Source organism: Ipomoea triloba, chromosome 13 (genome assembly GCF_003576645.1).
Source record: "Ipomoea triloba cultivar NCNSP0323 chromosome 13, ASM357664v1".
NCBI classification, from domain to species: domain Eukaryota; kingdom Viridiplantae; phylum Streptophyta; class Magnoliopsida; order Solanales; family Convolvulaceae; genus Ipomoea; species Ipomoea triloba.
In genome coordinates, this window is record NC_044928.1 from 28,744,126 (window position 1) to 28,749,620 (window position 5,495).

Below are 5,495 nucleotides of genomic sequence, written 5' to 3' on the forward strand. Positions count from 1 at the left end.
AATATATCAAATAGGACATCAAACTTTATTTGTAAACTCAATTAGGCCCTTAAACTTTTTAAAATTTCAATTAGATACATAAAAATATAAATTTAGTCAGAAAGGCATAATTACCAGTTAGTGACCGGTAATATCAGGTAAATATAAATGTCACTTTTTTTTTGCATAAAATGTACCAAATAGGTTATAAAACTTTACCTTTAAAGTCAATTAGGCATTCAAACTTTTTTTAAGTTGCAATTAGATACATAAACATGTAAATCTAGTCATCAAGGCATACTTACCTGTTAGTGACCTGTAATAGCAGATAAATATAAATGTCACTTTTTTTAGCATAAAATATATCAAATAGGCCATCAGCTTTATCTATAAAGTCAATTAGACTCTCAATCTTTTTAAAGTTGCTACTGGATACATAAACATGTAAATTTAGTCATCAACGATAATTACCTGTTGGTCACCTGTAATACCAGGTAAATATAAATGCAACTTTTGTTGCATAAAATGTATCAAATAGGCCATCAAACTTTATCTGTAAACTCAAGTAGGCCGTTAAACTTTTTAAAATTGCAATTAGATATATAAAAAATGTAAATTTAGTCATCAAGGCATAATTACCTGTTATTGACACGTAATATCAGGTAAATATAAATGTCAATTTTTTTGAAACAGATGTATCAAATAGGCCATCAAAATTTATCTTTAAACTCAATTAGGCCCTTAAACTTTTTAAAATTGCAATTAGATACATAAAAATATAAATTTAGTCATCAAGGCATAATTACCTGTTAGTGACCGATAATATCCGGTAAATATAAATGTCACTTTTTTTTGCATAAAATGTACCAAATAGGTTATAAAACTTTACCTTTAAAGTCAATTAGACAAACAAACTTTTTTAAGTTGCAATTAGGTACATAAACATGTAAATCTATTCATCAAGGCATATTTACCAGTTAGTGACCTCTAATAATAGGTAAATATAAATGTCACTTTTTTTAGCATAAAAGGTATCAAATAGGCCATCAGCTATATCTATAAAGTCAATTAGTCTCTCAATCTTTTTAAAGTTGCAATTAGATACATAACCATGTAAATTTAGTCATCAACGATAATTACGTTTTAGTCACCTGTAATACCATGTAAATATAAATGTCACTTTTTTTGCATAAAATGTATCAAATAGGCTATCAAAATTTATCTATAAACTCAAGTAGGCCTCAAACTTTTTAAAATTACTGATAGATACATAAAAATGTAAATTTAGTCTTCAATGCATAATTACGTGTTAGTTACCTGTAATATCAGGTAATATAAATGACACTTTTTTAGCATATAATGTATCAAAAAGGCCATCAAACTTTATCTGTAAATTCAAGTAGGCCCTCAAACTTTTTAAAATTGCAATTAGATATATAAAAAATGTAAATTTAGTTATCAAGGCATAATTACCTGTTAGTGACACATAATATCAGGTAAATATAAATGTCACTTTTTTTGCATAAAATGTATCAAATCGGCCATCAGCTTTTTCTATAAAGTCAATTAGACTCTGAATCTTTTTAGAGTTGCAATTAGATACATAAACATTTAAATTTAGTCATAAACGATAATTACCTGTTAGTCACCTGTAATACCAGGTAAATATAAATGCAACTTTTGTTGCATAAAATGTATCAAATAGGCCATCAAACTTTATCTGTAAACTCAAGTAGGCCCTAAAACTTTTTCAAATTGCAATTAGATACATAAAAAATGTAAATTTAGTCATCAAGGCATAATTACCTGTTAGTGACACGTAATATCAGGTAAATATAAATGTCACTTTTTTTGAATAAAATGTATCAAATAGGCCATCAAAATTTATCTTTAAACTCAATTAGGCCCTTAAACTTTTTAAAATTGCAATTAGATACATAAGAATGTAAATTTAGTCATCAAGGAATAATTATCTGTTAGTGACCTGTAATATCAGGTAAAATAAATATCACTTTTTTTTGAATAAAATGTACCATATAGGTCATAAAACATTACCTTTAAAGTCAATTAGGCGCTCAAACTTTTTTAAGTTGCAATTAGGTGCATAAACATGTAAACATAGTCATCAAAGCATAATTACCTATTAGTGGCCTGTAATAACAGGTAAATATAAATGTCACTTTTTTTAGCATAAAACGTATCAAATAAGTCATCAAACTTTATCTGTAAAGTCAATTAGGCTTTCAAGCTTTTTAAAGTTGCAATTGAATACATAAACATGTAAATTTTGTTATCTAGGATAATTACCTATTAGTGACCTGTAATACCAGGTAAATATAAATGTCACTTTTTTTGAATAAAATGTATCAAATAGGCCATCAAAATTTATCTTTAAACTCAATTAGGCCCTTAAACTTTATAAATTGCAATTAGATACATAAAAATATAAATTTAGTCATCAAGGCATAATTACCTGTTAGTGACCGATAAAATCCAGAATATAAATGTAACTTTTTTTTGAATAAAATGTACCAAATAGGTTATGAAACTTTACCTTTAAAGTCAATTAGGCACTCAAACTTTTTTAAGTTGCAATTAGGTACATAAACATGTAAATCTAGTCATCAAGGCATAATTTTCTGTTAGTGACCTTTAATAAAAGGTAAATATAAATGTCACTTGTTTTGCATAAAATGTATGAAATAGGCCATCAAACTTTATCTGTAAAGTCAATTAGGCTCTCAAACTTTTTAAAATTGCAATTAATACATAAAAATGTAAATTTAGTCATCAAGACATAATTACCTGTTACTGACCTGTAATAACAGGTAAATATAAATGTCACTTTTTTATTTTTTGCATAAAACGTATCAAATAGGCCATCATACTTTATCTGTAAAGTCAATTAGGCTCTCAAACTTTTTAAAGTTTCAATTGGATATATAAACATGTAAATTTTGTCATCAAGGATAATTACCTGTTAGTGACCTGTAATAACAGGTAAATATAAATGTCACTTTTTTTGAATAAAATGTATCAAATAGGCCCTCAAACTTTTTAAAATTAAAAAAAGATACATAAAAATGTAAATTTAGAAATCAAAGCATAATTACATGTTAGTGACCCGTAATATCAGGTAAATATAAATGTCACTTTTTTTTTGTATAAAATGTATCAAATAGGCCATCAAACTTTATCTGTAAACTCAATTAGGACCTCAAACTTTTTAAAATTGCAATTAGATACATAAACATGTAATTTAGTCATCAATGTTAATTACCTGTTAGTCACCTGTAATACCAGGTAAATATAAATGTCACTTTTTTTGCATAAAATGTATCAAATAGGCCATCAAACTTTATCTGTAAACTCAAGTAGGCCCTCAAACTTTTTAAAATTGCCATTAGATACATAAAAATGTAAATTTAGTCATCAAAGATAATTACCTGTTAGTGACCTGTAATAACAGATAAATATAAATGTCACTTTTTTTAGCATAAAAGGTATCAAATAGGCCATCAGCTTTATCTATAAAGTCAATTAGACTCTCAATCTTTTTAAAGTTGGAATTAGATACATAAACATGTAATTTAGTCATCAACGATAATTACCTGTAATACCAGGTAAATATAAATGTCACTTTTTTTTGCATAAAATGTATCAAATAGGCCATCAAACTTTATCTGTAAACTCAAGTAGGCCCTCAAACTTTTTAAAATTTCAATTAGATACATAAACATGTAATTTAGTCATCAACGATAATTACCTGTAATACCAGGTAAATATAAATGTCACTTTTTTTTACATAAAATGTATCAAATAGGCCATCAAACTTTATCTGTAAACTCAAGTAGGCCCTCAAACTTTTTAAAATTGCCATTAGATACATAAAAATGTAAATTTAGTCATCAAGGCATAATTACCTGTTAGTGACCCGTAATATCAGTTAAATATAAATGTCACTTTTTTTGCGTAAAATGTATCAAATATAAATATAAATGTCACTTTTTTTGCGTAAAATGTATCAAATAGGAATATAAATGTCACTTTTTTTGCGTAAAATGTATCAAATAGGCCATCAACCTTTATCTGTAAACTCAATTAGGACCTCAAACTTTTTAAAATTGCAATTAGATACATAAAAATATAAATTTAGTCATCAAGGCATAATTACCGTTTAGTGACCGATAATATCAGCTAAATATAAATGTCACTTTTTTTTTTCATAAAATGTACCAAATAGGTTATAAAACTTACCTTTAAAGTCAATTAGGCAGTCAAACTTTTTTAAGTTGCAATTGGGTACATAAACATGTAAATCTAGTCATCAAGGCATAATTATCTGTTAGTGACCTTTAGTAACAGGTAAATATAAATGTCACTTTTTTTTAGCATAAAATATATCAATTAGGCCATCAAACTTTATCTGTAAAGTCAATTAGGCTATCAAACTTTTTAAAGTTACAATTGGATACATAAACATGTAAATTTAGTTATCAAGGATAATTACCTGTTAGTGACCTGTAATATCAGGTAAATATAAATGTCACTTTTTTTGCATAAAATGTACCAAATAGGTTATAAAACTTTACCTTTAAAGTCAATTAAGCACTCAAACTTTTTTAAGTTGCAATTAGGTACATAAACAAGTAAATCTAGTCATCAAGGCATAATTACCTGTTAGTGGCTTGTAATAACAGGTAAATATAAATGTCACTTTTTTTAGCATAAAACGTATCTAATAAGTCATCAAACTTTATCTGTAAAGTCAATTAGGCTCTCAAACTTTTTAGAGTTGCAATTGGATACATAAACATGTAAATTTTGTCGTCAAGGATAATTACCTGTTAATGATCTGTAATTCCAGGTAAATATAAATGTCATTTTTTTGAATAAAATGTATCAAATAGGCCATCAAAATTTATCTTTAAACTCAATTAGGCCCTTAAACTTTATAAAATTTCAATTAGATACATAAAAATATAAATTTAGTCAACAAGGCTTAATTACCTGTTAGTGACCCGTAATATCAGGTAAATATAAATGTCACTTTTTTTGCGTAAAATGTATCAAATATAAATATAAATGTCACTTTTTTTGCGTAAAATGTATCAAATAGGAATATAAATGTCACTTTTTTTGCGTAAAATGTATCAAATAGGCCATCAACCTTTATCTGTAAACTCAATTAGGACCTCAAACTTTTTAAAATTGCAAATAGATACATAAAAATATAAATTTAGTCTTCAAGTCATAATTACCTGTTAGTGACCGATAATATCAGGTAAATATAAATGTCACCTTTTTTTTGCATAAAATGTACCAAATAGGTTATGAAACTTTACCTTTAAAGTCAATTAGGAATTCAAACTTTTTTAAGTTGCAATTAGGTACATAAACATGTGAATCTAGTCATCTAGGCATAATTACCTGTTAGTGACCTTTAATAACAGGTAAATATAAATGTCACTTGTTTTGCTTAAAATGTATGAAATAGGCCATAAAACTTTATCTGT